General features: G+C 40.2%; 1 protein-coding gene across 1 annotated transcript in view; it reads left to right on the top strand.

Annotated features, from left to right (window-relative positions):
• The first annotated feature begins 2157 nt into the window (after window positions 1–2157).
• The window catches only part of LDLRAD4 (low density lipoprotein receptor class A domain containing 4), a 430910-nt gene continuing 414707 nt past the window's right edge, over window positions 2158–18360 (top strand). Inside the window, exon 1 of the mRNA XM_030552690.1 lies at window positions 2158–2310. The gene's annotated coding sequence lies outside the window, so the exon portion shown is untranslated. The remainder of the gene's footprint in view (window positions 2311–18360) is intronic.

Raw genomic sequence — 18360 nt, 5'->3', positions numbered from 1 at the left:
TTGGTTACACTGGTGCATCTGAGAGTGTAATCTGGCCCATTACTGAATGTCTAATATATGACACCAGTTTATGCCTGCCCATACCTGCTAAAGGTACAACGTGAGAAGTGTTGCTATTCATTGTGTACTTATCAGGATGGAAGATTGGTTTTCTGTGTGATGGCAAGCAGAAATAGCTCACTTTCCCCCTATATCCCCTCTCCTCTTTTAAGAAGCAAAATCCCTCAGTAATCTGACCTCAGCTCCAGAATCTGTACATGGGGGTAACCCGTTAGATGGTGGGTTATTTGTTATGTTTTAAGAACTTTTCTTTGGATTAAAAAAGGGCCTGTGGGGACTTTGTAAGATTCTGTCACAGAAGTGAGGGACTTTAAACACTATCTGTATTTCTTTTTCTTTGCAATGGCATTGAGGAGGATAAGGCTGAGGATAGTCTGTGCTCAGGACTGTAGAACTCTTGATCTTCAGCTCCAAAATCCAGAGGTATGTGTTTAGAGGACTTAAAGCTAGAACTCTGCCAATTTGAGCCAGCAGGGGAAGCATTGAGCAAGCACTGTGTCTCAACCTTTTCCATAGGAAGGGCAGGGTAGTTGTGATCTTCTGGTGACTGAGACGTCCAGGTTGAAAACCTGTGATCTATCAGATTGATTGATGCAATCTACCTTCTCTGGCCTACCTGATACTCCTATTGCTCCTTGCGCCAGTTCATCCAGAATATGAATGCTAAAATTACCTTCGTCAGTGTCAAGCTGACCCTGTATGTCTCTTTCTTGGATTCCCAATATTAGTTCACATTTTCCATCTAGTTCAAACTGCTTGCCTGTCCTTTCAAGACCTGCATAACTCTGCCCTTTCTTATGTATCAGGCATGGTCTTTTCTGCATGGTAGCCAGCCTTCTTTGCTTTATTTATAATGCCAGCTCTGTTCAACTGCATCTCCCACAATAATTTGTGTGCCTCTTCCCAATATGCAATGTAGGTATGGAAAGCTTTCCCAATTCTGATTTGCCAAATCACTATTCGTGGTGCATCCCACACTCGCCTTACAACTCATATCTTAAACAATACCTAAAAAAAGAGGAAGCATAAAAAATCAAACAACAAAACCAAGCAAGCAAACAGAAAACCAAAACAGCAAAAGCAAAGCAAACAGAACACAGCACCACAACCAACAACAAACAAAAATCCCCCAAACACATTTGAACCATCAGAAATGCACAAAGTAATCTTATTGTTGTAACTCCTGTCATTGTTCACCATGTCCATTTGTTACGATTTGTTCCCTGACCCACTCAATATATCTTATCTAAAATTAGCCAGTAAACTAATTGCAGGGAAGGCACTTGGGGAACTACAGCCTGCGTGGAGAAGGGCAATTGATTGGGTCACGTGTTTTGGCAAGAAAAGGAGATTTGGTGTGGAGGGTGGACTTTTTGGTAGGGAGGAGAAATGTTATGTTAAGCAATTAAGAAGATTTTTTTTTGATAGGAGCGTATATATGAATATTTACATGCTTAACAAACATACATACAAAGGACACAGCAGCATTAGCTGCCCCTGGCACGTCAGGCATGCGATGACCCCACTTTATGTAAAAGTGCAAGGTGGAGCAGAGGTACAAGTAAGGGCTAGTCAACATTAGAGCCACTGTAGTGTTGGTCACTTCATTTGGGAAGTAAGACGCCTTGAGGAAAGCAGCAGAGCTGTGACAGTGTGTGTGTGACATTTGACAGCAGAGAGTTGCATCAGCCTGTAACACCCTTCCAACCACCGAGGCATGGACACAGATTTGAACCTCAGTAGGGTGATCAGAAAGCAATGTGAAAAATCCGGACAGGGGGTAGGGGGTAATAGGAGCCTAGATAATAAAAAGACCCCAAAATCAGGACTGTCCCTATAAAATCGGGACCTGAGGTCACCCCAGCTGCAAAGCCAAGCCCTGCCTGGCCTGATGCTTGATGTGCTGGGTTAACCTGTGAATCCGGCAGGTCCATCTAAACCCCCTAGCCCAGCTGGCGTGTGGCACATCCAGCCCAGCAGATGTCAGTGTGGCCTACGAATAGCGGCAGCGGCGGGGCTGGGCAGGAAGCTTCCCCTCCCCCCAGCTTGCTTCCTTCGCCGTCTCCCTCTCGCTGCCTGTCACTGGGAGCCCGACTGGCTGCAGACAGGCAGCAGCCCGGGGAGGCGGGGGAAGGAGGCGAGCTTGGGAATGAGCTGAGCGCCCGCAGCTGCAGACAGGGCGAGGAGGCGGGCACTGCCGCTGCTCCGCATGAGGGCTGCAGGGGGGGAGCGGCAGGGCTCGCAGAGAAGGTGAGTGCAGCGCCTGCCTGGGCATTTCCCCCTTTCCCCGCCTGCAGGCTCGGGGCTGGAGCCGGCGCTGCTGCTGCTGCTGCTAATGGAGATGCAGCTCACCGGGAGGGGAGGGAGGGAGCCGGAGAGTTGCTGCTGCAGCCAGAAAGTGACTGGGAAAGTGAGGAGAGGCCCAAGTTTAAGGTCTGCGGCTCTTAAAGAGGCAAGACGCAGGTTGTTCGGAAAAGGTGTTTTCCCTGGTGAGCTGCGCGTGTGTCTGTGCGTGCAGCCTGCAGCCCCATCAGCGCGCGAACACACCTGGGTGTGCAGCAGGGGAGAGAGGTCTGGGTTACAGCTTCTTATCCAGCCTCAGGGTGCAGGAGCTGCCGGTCATGGACACTCGCTCAGCTCTGCCTTCCCGGGGGGCAGGTGACCCAGCCTGACGGGAGAGAGTTTGCGGGAGGGAGGAGGTGGCTCCGGGGCTGCAGCTGACATGACAAAGGGAACTAAATGATTGCCCGGTGCTCCGCTTCGTTAGTCGTGTTACCTTCTCAGTGGGGGCTTAGTTTGCGTGGGGAGGAATGACCGGCAATAGGGTTAACATGGCTTTTAAATTAAAGGCGATGGCGATGATATCCACCTTGAGTTGGATTTTTTGTTGTCATCCTGGCAAAACTCCGACTCAGTTGTCGGGAGGGTTTTGTCTACGCGTGTGGTCTGTCTCGGTGTGTAATAATCACTTTTTTTTCACTTCTCCCTCTAAATTGTGTTCATCGTTGAAGGGAAATCTGGGAATGTATCATGCATCTATTTGTCTTGCGTTGTGGGCTGAATGGATTGGTTTGTTTTGGGATGCTGCATGCAGATTGGAGGGGACTTACTGGGGTGCTTCAGCATAGATCACTATAAAGGTGGCTTCCCTGAGGCTTTTCAGAGAAGAGAACAGGCTGCAAAACTAGAGTTGTATTACCCCATTTGCTCTCTGTCAGCATGTTCCTTCAGGTGGATACTTAAAATAATCCTTACATTTTGTATGGATATTCATCTATTGCTATGAAGAGTTAATTTTACATAGCACAGTGGACTAATACTAAATGGCAGGTCTGCAACATCAGTCCTGTGCTGCCCTGAAGAAGAAAGATTATAACAGAGTTGTCTGTACTGTAACTGTAAAGAAAACTGTTCAGCAGACCCATGCAGACAACTTTTACAGGAAGGAAGGGAGCACATAAGCATTTGCTTATTATCTGTTGCAGTCATGGAAAACAGACTCATATTTACTGAAATCTATTTTCTTTTCCACATATTAGCACATCTAATGTAGCCTTATCTGTATTTCTGATCTACCTTGCACAGATGGCATTGAGTAGGGCAGTGATTCTCAAACTTTTGTAGTGGTGACCCCTTTTACACAGCAAGCCTCTGAGTGTGACCCCCCCCTTATAAATTAAAAACACTTTTTTATATTTAACACTAATATAAATGCTAGAGGCGAAGTGGGATTTGGGAATGGAATCTGACAGCTCACGACCCCCCAAATAAAAACTGCACGACCATTGAAGGGGTCATGACCCCCAGTTTGCAAATGCCAGGAGTAGGGACATCAGAAGTTTATGACTTGAACTGGGAAGATAATTATGTGAATGTATGTATAATATTCATGTAATAGTTGCTGAGAAGATTTAAATGGATAAAATGCACCCTTTAGTGTTTTTTTTTTTTAAACCTCACGATGGAATAAACAGGAAACAGGCAAAACCAGAAAAGAACTTCCCTTTGTTCAGTGGTCTTAAACTGTACATATATGATGATGTGTGGTCTAAACTGAGGGTTTCTCTGTAATGTTCAAGGCTAGCAAAATGTATTTTTTATGTGTAACTGGTGATGGTTGCGCATGACAGTAAAAAATCAGGTGAGTAATTTTATGTGGTACTGAAAAGGGCATTTGGAATGATAAATGTATAATTTTAGAATGCCTAGAGTAATATTTTTCAATTAGGAAGGAGTCATATTTAATTAGAAAGGATCTGTTTTAAAAAGACTTATTTTTTAAAAAGTGCTTATGCAAGGAAAAGGTCCATCGCATAAAGGTGTACAGACAAATATATGCAGGATCTCATTTCTCAGGCTAGCCAACAGGTCAGAGGTATTTCAGCAATAAGAAAGCAGAGGGACAATTACTGGCAGTTATACAGCAATCTAAAAAGAATAGACTTCAGGGAAAGTTGGTGAACTAATATGATGGGTAACTACAGTAACAGTTGCTGCTGGGAAATGTTTTTCTGCATTAGAGTTTTCAAACCCTAAGTGTCTTTAATTGGACAGAGTTTTGTTTTGCCCCCACTTGCTAATTTATTTTCTAGAATAATATTCTAATGGCTTTGCATTTCATAGCAGTCCAAAATTGGTTTAAATAAAATGATACTCACTTTGATGCACTGCTAAGTGGAGCTCTGTGGTGATGGTGCAGGCTGCCACTAGCAAGCATGCAGACGCTGTAGCTTCATCTCTGTTAGAAATAAAAAGGACTCTTTAGCTGGAAAGACATTGAGGGGAGACAGTCTATTAACTCATGTATGTCCCCACTTCACTGCCAGCTGAAATAGTGACAAAATGTTCTCCACATCTATATCTGTATTAGTGTTGCAGCACTGACTATTGAGTTACTCTGAGTACGCCACAAAGTCAGTAGTAAGAGAATTTTAACTGCAGTGTGTCAAATATAAATCTACATATGTTTATGTACATAAACATATATTTTTATATATTCTGTATTTTTGGCTGTGTATTAAATTCGACCACGTGAGTACATGAAGATTGCTATTGCATGTACATAATGCATCTCAGTGTGTGCTCTTTCAGCAACCTGAGGTGGCCATACAAAGCTACATGATGATAAATGTAAGACAAAGAGTGAGTTAACAATGTAAGATCAGTCCATTGGCTTACATTAATTGAAACATTCCAGGCTCTGGCACAATTTTTGATGGATGAAGTTGAGTTTTTCAGTGTCTTGGCCATAATATACGAAAACTTTGGGGAAACAAAATTGGAAAATTGGATTCCGGGAGAAGCTGCAACTGTCCAAAATTTTTGGGAGGCTTAATGTTTATCAGTAAAAACATTACCGGATAATCTTGAAATAACTCATCCCTTCATCATTTTGAGGGAGATAAACAGAGTTACCTGCAGTTCCTTGTAGGTAAGATCTTTCAGATGAGACCTTAAAAGCCGAGTTTCTGTCTGCTCTGTGTGTAAGTTAAAAGTGCCATGGCATTGTTGGAAGAGGAGTTCTTTTGCCCCAGTTTGCTTGATCAGAATTTCATTCCTTCTTTTTCCTCAGCTGCTGTACAATATGCTCTGTTGTGTCTGTCTGTCTGGCTACTGCCCTTTACCCAAAAAGTGACAGCACTCAAGTGGTATTGTATATGAACAAGCCTTTGGCATCCCTTCAGGATATAGAATGCTGTCTGAATGTAAATTACTATGAAAATCATCCTAGATTTGAAAAAAAACCAGTTCCTATTCAGTGTAAACTTTAAGAGAAATAAATTTTCAAGAGTTACGCACATTTACATTCCATATGCTAACATGAAATGCAGTTGCATTTTGTTTTTTGCCCCATAATTAGTGTTGGAAAAGTTTTACGCTAGCTGAAGTTGCTGTAATTTAGAACAACTTTATCATATACATATGTGCATGCCCATCAATAACAGGAAGGGAATCTGTACACTTCTAGGAGATTTTAGTGCAGTCTCTTTGCAGGTTTGATGTGCATAACCACTGAATTCTTCAATGGCGCCCTGCCAGCACCAGCTGCTTGTTAAAGGAGATTGTGCCAGTACATTGGTGCATCAGTTGTTGAGAATCCACCCCCTCAGTATAAACATTCATACACACACATTTTTCTTTTACCCAGCTGGTGACTGTTTCTAAAAATAGCTGTCTTGCCTCTCACATTGAGACCTGGAAGCAATCTGCTAAGGTAGTTACCCCTCTGGACACAATGGGAAATTCTGAGTAAATTTGGTTTGTATTTTTTTAGATCCTTAGATAAATGCTCACTGTAGAGGGGAGATTACATCTTGCAGTTTTTGCCATTCAGTCAGCAAATTCTTGCCCAAACCAGAATTATACAGAGAACAAAGTAATTGATGGCTAGTATATAACAATGTCTTCAATGCTGCTGAGTAGAGGTACCAAGGGACTTGTCCTGCAGCCCTCAATTAATTTAGTAGTCCCATTGAAGTTAATGGGACTATTCAAGTATGTACCTCTGGCTAAGCTGGACTGCAGGATCTGGCTCAAAGCACAATGAAGCAGGAGAAATTGAAGTAAATGAGATAAGTGTATGGTTCATGGATTTACCTTTTTCCATGTGTTGTACACAAAAAATTGAATGTTTCAATAAAGAACAGTTAAAATTTGTTTCAGTTGTGCTACTCATATGAAAGAAAAATGTCAACATTTTATTTTAGTATCTTATTTGCTGCCTCCCAAACCCTACAGACAATTGTATATGTATGCAGATTAAAGAAGAGTGTAGGTTGAGTGCAAAATCATTAGTTTTTTGTGGCCTGAACATCTGTTTGTGTATAATATATAGGCATTTAGTAAAATCCTTCACTAGCATAGTAGGCACTGATTGGTGTCTGGAAGATACTGTAGGTAGTGTATTTTGTTAGTTATTTTTCATGTCAATAACATAATGCACTTAGTTGGGCATAGGAAACATGCAGGCACCTGTATTATCCTTAATTACCAGAGTAATATTGTGCAAGCCTTTTCTTCCTAATTAAAATAGCTTCTGCCACTAACGCATAAGGAAATGAGAATTAATCTTTTTGTGTGTGTTATGACGGATCTCAATATTGTTCACATCTGGATTCCTTTTCTTTGAAATCCTATTAAAAATGGCACTTGGGCTTTTCAAATTGTATTTGTGAGACACTTTCTTTCCACCGAGCTTGTTTTTCAGATGGAGGGCTTGGAAATGACAAAGAATCTAAATGTGATTTCTCTCTTGATTGGCAACTGAGAGCTTTCCCGGATGAAATAAGTTTGCACTGTGCCAAATGGTTGACTTTTCTAGAATAAAAACTCTAAAGGGTAATGCAAAAAGTCCTCTGGTTAATATATTGGCATTCCCAGAACCCACTAAAGCTCAGGCAGGTTGCCAGACACCACTTAATGAGGATGCAGAATGTCTGGCACAAATCCACATGAACAACAGCAAAGAAGTTTGGGGGTGGGAGTGTATATAGGGTGGGGGAGGGGTGGGGAAGCTGCGTGCTCACACCCATTATTAATTTTTAATTACTATATTTTTCAGTTAAACTTAACAGAAATTCTCTCTCCCAGATTCCGAAAGCTTTGTATGCACAAAAGTTTGGATGTTTAAATTAAAATAACCCTGGTTTGTGGCAGAACTTTATAGGAATTATTTTGTGAAGGTTTCTTATGTGTTTTGTTGTTTTTTGTTGGTGGTGGTGGTGGTGGGGAGGGCATGGAAGAAGAATGCGAAATAATGGTTATTTTATGAATTTTTATTGGTTGCTAAAACAGAAAAAGCATTAAAAAAACTCTGTCTGTCAGACAGTTTGTGACAGTGCAAGTCAGTGCTTGCCAAGAACCAGGCAGACAGACTGTTAAAGTTACATGACGGGGATAAATAAATTACTGCTGTCTGAAAGAGACACAGTCACTGCAAACCTGTGGTGTGCCCTTGCTTGCTGTGGTTGTGTTTGCTTACCTTTTGTCTCATGGCTAGTCTTTTGTTCTCTGATGAGAATTTTGTGACTTAGTTCAGACATACATATAATTTAGTTGTAACAGTAAATATGTCCATCCCATATTTTGTAGCTGTTTTTTAGGATTCCAATCCCAAGTTTGAACCTTCCTCACATGACCTTCCCTCTGCCTTATGTGAAGTAGCACCCATTTCTATTTGTAGGCTTGGTCTGGATAGAACTAAATTATGTCCTCTTTACATCTTGAGCTCCTGGCATTTTTGATGTGATTATGTGATATAGATACACCTGTGAGTGTTTAGGTGTATATGTCCCAGAAGGAACCAATGGAGGGTGGGGGAAATGTGTGGGGAGTACTGAGAGAGTTGTGTGGAGCTCTTTGTTGGTGGTATAATGTACTTTGATCTCTGCCAATGTAGATTTCTAGTTGGCTATGTGACAGGTGCAGCAAATACTCCTGGAGGAATTCTGTGCCAAAAAATTCTCTCACAACGTTTTAAAATTCTGCATATTTTATTTGTCTAAATTATGCAATATAATCACACCAGTTTCAATTATTTCGGTAATTTATTTAAACTACAGTACAGTGGATGGAGAATGGGAGTGGGGAGCACTGGAGGAAATCCTCAAACTCCCTTCGTCTAATAGTAACGTAGTTAGATTTGACCCTTTATTTCTAATTATTAGTCAATGAATATGTGTAGCCGTATGCTCATATTACATCATAGGCAACTGGAGAGCAAGTGAGGGAGGGAGAATCAAACTCACAATGTATATGGGCTACTGACCATCTTCAGAAAGGTCAGTAATAAACAGTTGATGAAGCACATTTTGATAAGAACATTTTTCAGTCAAAAAATGTAGACCAGTTCTAATCACTAAAGCATCATAAGCATTTATCAGGCCATATTGTCATTTACAATAAGGCTCCTTTACACCACTCTGGCAATGTAAAGGAGCCTTAAATCTTTTATATCAGTTTTATACTCCTGGGGGACTTCGGTAAGAACAATGGAAACAATTCACTAAGCAGGCAGGCTGCTACATTCTGCTCTGCCCGAGGGGACTGAGCCTGCCCCATGCCATCCTCCTCAGAAACACTCTGAAGCCCTGCCCCTCCACACCAGATGTACTGCAATAGCAAGTGAGAGGGACAAAGTCTCATTCGCTTGCTCACATATCCAGCCCCCCCACCCGGCAGTGATTGATGTCTCCCCATGCATGCACTCCCACCTAACTCCACCTCCCCCGCTCCCAGTGGTGATTTATGTCTCCACAGGCTACTCTGGGTGCCCAAACCAGTGTGCCTGCACTGCCACGGAGGGGCGCATGACTGCTCTTGTGGCTTCCCTTTGCTTCCCTGTCAGAAGTAATCATCTGCGGGGGACATGAATTCTGCACGTGCACAGTGGTTCAGAATTCCCCCATGAGTAAACAAGCTTCATGGTCTCATTTTAGGAATAGGTGGACATTGTGCCCAAATTTCCAAATCATTCATTTAGGACTAATTCCAAATAAGAGGGCAATATACCATAGAAAAGAGACAGTAATAAAACATTGCAAATGAGAATGAAGATGTATTGGGGTAGTATTTGCAGTCCATTCATTATGGGTGGCACTAGCTAGTGATATGTTTTTCTTTCATGTTAAATAGATTAATTTTATATAAAAGAAGAGAAAATATCACAATATTTTATAATGTAGTTCAAAGTCGACCTTTCAAAAACAGTAAAGATGAAACCTTGAGCATGCTATTGTGTATGTCAAATACCAGGTGCAGGCGTTGCATCTTATACATTTCTCATCTCCTGCATAATATTCTGACGTTAATATTTCATTTTGACTATAATGCTCTCTAGTCTGTATATTACTCTGAGGTTATCTGTTTTTAGTAAGGTTTGGTGTGGTCTGAACATTTGTGTCTGTCTGAAGACCCCCTTAGCTGAATAGTACTATCACAATCCTTGGACTATGAGCATAAGATCTGTTTGGTTATGATCTTGGAGCAGAATATAAAGTTCTTATGAAGCATTAGAATAAATGTGAACTTATAAATACAGTAAATGCCCTAAACTTTCCCAGGAGGAGAACAAAATGTCCTCCTTATGAGGAATTCTATATTTATTCATACTTCTAAAGTAATCAATATTTCACTGGTCTAGTGACTGTCTGAGCATCACATCGTTATATTCTGATACAAGGTTACTGTACCTCGTTTTTCATCTTCATTCGGTGTCCATCATTAAGATACTCATTGTAACAACATTTTAATTTTAAAAATAGAATTTCCACCCTGCTGGGTTCCAAAAGATGTTAGAATGAAAGTGTGTGTGTGTGTGTGTGTGTAAGGATGTTAAGTAACCTCTTTTTATTGTGTAGCTGTGTTGACACGGTTACAGTTTTGGTTTCTCATACCTAAAAACTATTTGGATTCTTCTGTTTCATGAAGGGATACGCTGTGACTGAGACACAGGAAAGAAATTGCAGACCAATCTATTCGACACTTCTCCTCTACCAGTAAGACTGGAGTGAAGCTGTTATAGTGTATGCATTAATTAAAGAATAAGCCATTTTGACTTATGACATGTAAACTCCCATAAAAGTAGCCTTGGCTTTTTTCTGACACCTAGAGCAAGGATTAGTATGAAAATATGCAGTTGTGAGCCCTCACTAGTAGGGTTAGGTAAAGCTGTTCTGTGGGGTTTCCTGAATGTAGATATTTTTTGTTTAAAAGAGAGGACGTATTCGGATCTAAATGCTCCTGTTACAGCTAGCACGTACTGTTCTCATTTAACCACAAGTTATTTTGTTCAATATGTTCACTTCCATAGTGGGGAAGAAGAATTCCTTCCCCTGCAGAAGTATTCTTCAGTGAAATTCTATGTCCCATACTATGCAGACTAGCAGATTGTAATGGTCCCTTTTGCTCTTAAATCGATTAAACCTTTGTTGGCATTTTCAGCAGAGGCAATAGTCTGTCAAGGGTGACTTCACGGTTTCATATGTTTTATGTCAGAGTTGAAGAACATTTTGGGTCGGGGGTGGTGTGGCTTGTGCTGTTCCTGATTTGATCTCCAGAGTTGTCAAGCTGACACCTGTCATGAGAATTGAAAATTCACAAACACTTTTTAAAAAACAAAGTTTTGTTTTAGTTTTTGTGCTGCTCTTCCACATATCATCCTAACAGATGTCCGGCCTCCTAGGATTTGATTAGTGTTAAGCAAAATGAAACTGAATATTTGCAGATCTTATGTGGAGGAGACATGCAGTTCTTTGCCACTCCAAAGCAAGTGACTATGAACATTTGTAGGAAGCTAATCCCAAATGTTTCTGATCTGCCTCAGTGAGAAACATTTGCTGACATACACTTGTTGATATGAGAGCCTTTTTTCTTCAAAAGTTGCCTGGGAGAAAATGTGAAAAATAGAGAGAAGAGTCTTTACCAACTGCTCTGTCTGCAGTGTCCAATGCATCAGGTTGTGTGAGTTTATGTGTGTAAGTGAGAGAGAGAGAGGTGTTGGGTTTTACCCTCAGTCCAATACCCAGCCAGCTGTAGAGTCTAGTAAGGTGGGACCTGTGCCTCCTCCCATTTCCCCAGGCTCCGTGTTAACTTCTGACGAAGACTACAGGCAGAAGATAAAGTCCTTGCCAGTTCCCATACTACAATCCCAAGATGCATCTCAGGTGAGTTCATATGTTCCAGTCAGCCTCTCATGGCATCCAATTAATGCTTTTTATTTCCCTTTGTTTTTTTTTTTCAATCCGGAGTTAAACAAGACATTCAGTGAGTCAAAGCCTCCACCACCCTAGTGTCCCTTTCCACCCCTTCATTTGCCCCTCACCTTGTCAGCCTAACTAAGTAAACCCAGGCCTCCATCCATGTGGGATTCTGAGGAAGAAGGGAAAATGTCTTAATCTTCTTTGGTGTCTGACTCTGAGCTTGTCTCTCTGAGGAGTTTTTTTGAATGCAGAGGCCGGGGCATGAGCCACTTAGAGTAGTAGTTAAGGCACTACATTTGTCTGAGGATTCTGTACCACCTACTGCCTTCAATGACCTTCCCAAAAAGAGAAGAGATTTCTGTACTGTTTCCTCTTCGAGGAAAGGATTGATGTTTTGGACAAAATGCATATATGCGCTGTAAGGAGGAAAAATAACCTGGGTCTCTGTGCCAAAAAAATCCCTATACTGCAGGGTGCTCTAAGATATGTCGTGTTTCCTTACACAGAGCATCATCTTCTCTGTGTAACCATCTGACAAGAAGATAGCTTCTATCTTACCAAAATACACAATCTAAGGGTTTGGGAGCAGCTTTAATTTCAATTTTTGTCACAAGAGCTCTTATTATCTCATTTAAGGATGTTGAGAAGGTGCTAACCTCCCTTGAGAGGAGGAGAAAGAGACAAATTGGATCATGTCAGTTTAGCTACTGCCTTGCTATCTGATACCTCTTTTATATTTGCTAAACCCATGGGGAGTGGAGCAGTATCTGATAAACCCCACTGCTCACTGAATTTAGGAACAAGCTAAAGCTCCTTTCCCTACCACTCTGAGTAAGTATACTTTTTGGGGTAACTTATGTAAAACAGTTTTAAATCAGAGAATTATTTTTTTTTACGCCTAGAGAAGTTCAGATATTTCCAAGATTGGTCAGTCCGTTTCTGCTTAAAAGTTGAAAAACTTCTTTAGAAGATCATGCCAGCCTCATAGATCTTCCCAGTTTATGGCTTGGTGAGCTACAGTATATATCAAAGGGACAAGAGAAGATGCTTGGGAGGTCCCAATCCCAGTATTTACACTTTCTGACTTCTTGCATTTGCTACACTCTGACTCCCCTAAACTTGTTCCAGTGTCGGGGCATGGGTAGTTTTACTATTTTCTCAAAGTGGGGGAAAAAACTATCCAAGAAATGGGTTCTTGCAGTTTTTTCAGAGAGTTACTACATAAAATTTCCCTCGGTTTCCCTCATTTCAATAAATGTGTCCCTGAACCCTGCCAAAAGAGATGCTTATAAGCAAGCATGTTCCATTCCTCCTAGATATTGTGTTAGTCTTCCTGTCCCTTCTGAGAAGTTAGATGAAGACATTTACTCTCTAGTGCTGAAGGATATAGAAGCCTCAGAACAGTCTTGCATTTGAAATGGTTAAGATGGTTTTTTAGAAATATAAGAAATTCCAGGTAGAATCTCTTTGTTCTCAGTAGCAGCTGTACAACAGAGAACTTTTAGCATCTACAGGTCTGAAAGGTGGCTAGTTTTCATAATACCTATTTCAGCATCTCATCATAAATACTTAAGATTCAAGATCACCCAGTCCTTTCAGTTTTCATCAAGGTCTTCTAGCACAACTCCATGAATGTTCTCGCAGAATCTGATTGTAGTAGCAGCCACCTCTAACAGAGACGCTTTCTAGTTCTGTCATTTATGCAGTTGCTAAAAGTGAAATTTATTTCATAGACCCATGTTGTGATTCAAAAAAATGTGCTCCCTTCTTTCATCATAGGGGTTTATAATCAGACGTCAAGAAAGAACTAATCCATCTGGGAGCTTGCATCAGTACTTGGGAGAGCCATATGTGACTGCTTCAGACGAGGCTTCAGAAAATGGTTCCTCTAGCAACCAAGGTTCCCTTACAGACCCATCCATCTGCCAGACAGTCCTGCAACTCATTGCCTTAATGTCTTCTGTCTTTGATTTGATGTCTCTTCACAACAGAGTTCCACTTTCCTCCATACTGTAAGTGATCTCACTAATTTCATGCTTTGGAGAAGAAACTCTCCATTCTGAAGAACATCAGGAAGTCTGTTCTCTGGTGAACCCAACCTGCTCATCTTCTCCAGGGAGCTGGGCTCCTCAGTCCTGACGAGACTGCTGTAAATGATACTCTAGTCTTCCTGGATAGGGAGCTTGTGCAAACTAGGTGTGTGGGTAGAGAAGGGCTCAATAGATTGGACGTGAAACCTGTCTGACCTCTCAAGGAGGTAGAATCCAGTCAAGCTGCTAGTACTTAAAAGTTTTATTTTAGCACACAGAGCTGTATGAAGATTTGCTGCAACAGCAGTTGGAAATCTAATTTGCATAACTGTATAAACTAGATGCTTACAAATTTCACTTTAATGCTTAATAGAAATGCTTGTCAGAATGTTGAGGTGTCCATGGCCTGCAGAGTGTGTGTGTGTGTGTGTGTGGGGGTATAGTATAGATATTTGTATTATTAGATGACCCTGTAGAGTTAAGAGCTACAGGAATTATGTACTGTGGGGAGATAAACCCTGTAAAATTCAGATGGTGCTTGTACTTTTTATGGTAAAAGTGTGCACGTTGGGACTGGCTGTCACAGGATCGATTAATCCTTTTTTCCAGCCTCTCTCTCTTTTTGTTTATTTTTAGTCTAAAGTGGCTAAGTCTCTGTTGCAAAGTCTAGGCTGATCTCTGATTTCTAATCCTTCCACCAGCCAAACAGTCAAGCTGAGAAGGGAGCAGAACTGCTCCCAGTAGCAATACAGCTTGATTCTTTATTGTCATGATCAATAAGTACAGGGTGTGCTATCTCAACAAGTCTACTGGAAACATAGAAACCTGGAGGATAAAACATTTTATTTTATTAATGGTAATTATGTGAGTAAATCTGTTCCTGTACTTTGAGCAGAGGTAATTCTGTCTTTAATACTTAAAAAAATAAATAAATTTTGCAGCAGAAGAATAGTAACATAAATGTGAATGAAGATACAACAGTGAGTCAGTCCTGGCAAAGAACCGCTGTGCAAGGACTCTTATTCCTGTGTAGTTTCATTGATTTCAGTGGGATTCTGTGTGGGTATAAGAGCCCTCCCTGCTTGCATCAGTTTGCAGAATTCAGGTTTTAGGACAGTAACCTGCAGGGGGTGAGAGACAAGAAACACAGAAAGTGAGCTTAGCTCTTTCCTGTGGGCTATAGAGTAGTCTTAGTGTGATATTTTTATGTAGGGGGAATGCAGGTTGTGTGCAGTGGTGAACGCAGATTGCAGTAGGAGGGGGAACTCTCATAGCATCAAGCATGGAAGAGGGGTGCTCTATTTAACAAAGCTAAAGAAGAGGAGGGGTAGTTGCGCTACCCTCTCTCTTAGTTTAAAGTCTGATTGATTATATGAAGGAGTAAGGGTGCTAAGGTCTTCCAAAAAGAGACCTCTCCTAATGTTTGGCTGCCAAAGTCTTCATTTCAATACTTGAGCATGTTTTTTCCCCCTACTTTCTGAAAAGCTTTCTTGTGGGCAGTTGCTTTGTCAAACTTGAAAAAACCCTAGCACTGTAGAGAGGTGATAGGACGAAAACCATAGAATGGGTGCCGAGGGAAGTGGCTAAAAGCCAGTTTACTAAAGGTTCAGAAGATGAGTGCTGAAAAAGAGAGAGGTTTATGGCAACTCCTGTAGTAGATAGGAGGAAAGATTATCTATACTAGAGTGGCTGGAAGCTAATGTGGGTGTGCATTGAAGTTGGAACACTGAAGCAATCCCTGCTATTTATTTCCTCAAGGTGTATTCTTTTAAAGGGTGTCTATATGATTGCTATATTCTCTTGCTGTGAACATCCTGTGAAGTTTTCCAGTTGGAGGAATTCTTCAATGATATATGCTAAATATATATAGTTCTACACACACTTCCTTTATTGCATTTAGCATACTACTACTATCTGGTGCCAAAGAACCATTGTCGTCCTCCATGTTGTATAGCAGCATGGAGTATCTTGTTTTGCTGGATCCTGCCAGTACTGTGTACTGATTCATGGTCACCAATGATGAGTTAAGATACCTTCATCTACAACTAGAGCTAAGGGGGAACTGGATTTTTCATTTCATGAGCAAACTCACATTTTTGAAATTTTTTCCATTCCAAAATGGAACAAAACTTATTTTAAAAAAAATCCCCACACAATTAAATTCTGAAACCAGTTTCATTTGGGGTTGATTTGATTTGACTCTTGTTTTCCATTTTATATTATAATTTGTAATATAAAAAAGGTTGAAATAAAAATGATTTTGAAACAAAAAATCAAAATATTCCATTTTGAAAAGGTTAAAAATTTTGACCTTATCAAAACAAGCTTTTTCAGTTGTTCTGAAATGGACAAGGTTCCATGAAACGTTTGACACAATCCACTTTTGACACATCTGCATTTTCCAAGAGAAAAGGTTCTAATGGAAAATTTCTAAGAGCTCTACCTAGAACTCTGTGTTTTGTGGGCTTGTCTCAACTGCTGTTATTTTTAACTTTATTTGTTTAAGATCTTTCACTTTCTTGCAGTCTTCCCTTCTAGCTCAGTGCAGCTTTCATTACTTTACTTCAGTTATATATGGTCTCCTCCATGGGAGTCAGTCACTAAGCCCCTTTATTTCTGATTTATTTCTTGACAAATTGTTTCCTTTTCACAATTGTTTTACCACATAAGATCATCTGTTGTCCTGCAAGTCTGTCTTACTGATGACATTCTCTGCTGTTGAATATGGCTGCCCTGCCTTGGTTATCAGTTGTTTTAACCTTTTTGTTACTACTTTCAGTTGCAGGTGTATTTGACTAATATCATATATTAGTTTCCCTGCTGCAACAGACTCCCCTGTTTCATTTATCTGCTACTAATTCTACATGGTTGGTTTTTTCCATAGCTTGGAGAAGACCAGGGTAAACATAATCAATCTATTTGAACTTGTTCTCTTGTTTGTAAGGTGGGCTTAATTACAAGCCAAAAATACATTTAGTTTCTTAAGCGCATAGGACTGGCCTTATCAAATCATTGATCCATTTAGCCAGGTGCCCTTCCACTAACAGTGTCCATTGGCTGGTGGTTCACATATGAACTTCCTACCATAGGATGCTCCTGTCCATTTACTCAAAAGTGCTGATTTAGAGGGAAGATTACTTTCCTGAATCTCCTCTCCTTCCCCCTGCCATTTAGCATGAGATTTAATAATTCTTATCATTATTGCAGCTGATGCCAGCTAAATGAAATTTGTGACACACAGGACATGCAGACAGTGCTCTTGTCTGGAGTGGATTTTCAGCATGATGTATGCAGTTAAATCCTTAGGCACTAGTTGAAATTTTAGGTCACTCTCCTTAACTTATGACACTTGTAAGGAGAGAAAAAAGAGGTAATGCTATTTGTTAACATAGGAGAGTCATCAACCTTGCTGCTTAGTGTCTTTTTTGTTTAGTATTGTTTTGTGTTATAACCTTCATGCTATGTATATGCAGTTTTTTAAAAAAAGTTATTGTCTTCTGCTTTGAAAGACCAAAATTCTTATATGAAAGTGTGTACTGCTTGTTTTGTGTATGCAATAGACTTGAATGGTTCTGTCAGAGCCAACTGGATTACTGTGTTATTGTACATTTATGCTGCACTAACTGTGCTAAATGTTTAACAGGCAATATATTTAGGGCCAGTACTATGTTTGACATTAATAGTGAAACAGCCAATAGTGAATTACTGCACTAGGGTTCTGAACACCTGAAAAAGGGAGAATATAATATAAAATGCACATAAAGTGTAACTATTGGTGGCATCAGTTGGCCGGAATAATCAGCTCACCTTTTAATGTCCGTTTAGCAGTCTACTTGCTGACACAGCATCATTTTTTGTTTCAAGGTTTTTGTAACAAAGTAAATTACATGCTGCAGGGCACAATTGTTTTCTGAACATCACTTTTAGAGTTGGAACCTTAGGCTGCTGGATAAACAAGTCATGTTCTAATTAGGTATGTCTGTTTTCAGCAAAACGATGTCAGAATGTAAAATCATCAGATGAATTAGGCCTGGATTAAAGCAGCATAAGTGTGTCATTGTACAATCTCCTCCGCAATAACGGTTTCTATGCTTGGTGCTATGAACATGTTCTTTTTGTTGTGGATTCTAATATCTAAACTGTATCAATAAATTTATTCACCTAAATATGGATTATTGCACATTATGTACTATATGTATTTTGTGATTTTTAAACCAGATTTTGTACTTTTTGATCTAAGCACAACACCAAGATAGACAGACATTCTTTCCTTAATGTGTGTATTATATAATGTTAACATTAGCTTTTAATAAAATTTTAAAATCTGTTCTTGTCAAAAGGTATTGCAAAGTTACCTAGGAGAAAATGGGTATATATTGTAAAATGTAATTGTTAAATAAAAACAATTAAATTCCCCAGAGATGTTTCTATAAATCTGTTTTTCTCTTAAACATTTAGAGAAAAAGAGAGACATACCCACATATATTAGTGATTTTGGATATCATTGTTTTTGTCATTTTCAGTTTAAAGATGCTGAGGAGGGTAATAACAAATGGAAAACAAAATGAGTT

This window comes from Gopherus evgoodei, chromosome 2 (genome assembly GCF_007399415.2).
Source record: "Gopherus evgoodei ecotype Sinaloan lineage chromosome 2, rGopEvg1_v1.p, whole genome shotgun sequence".
In the NCBI taxonomy this organism is placed as follows: Eukaryota; Metazoa; Chordata; order Testudines; family Testudinidae; genus Gopherus; species Gopherus evgoodei.
Note: the sequence above shows the minus strand (reverse complement) of the source record. Positions and strands in the feature narration are given on the sequence as shown.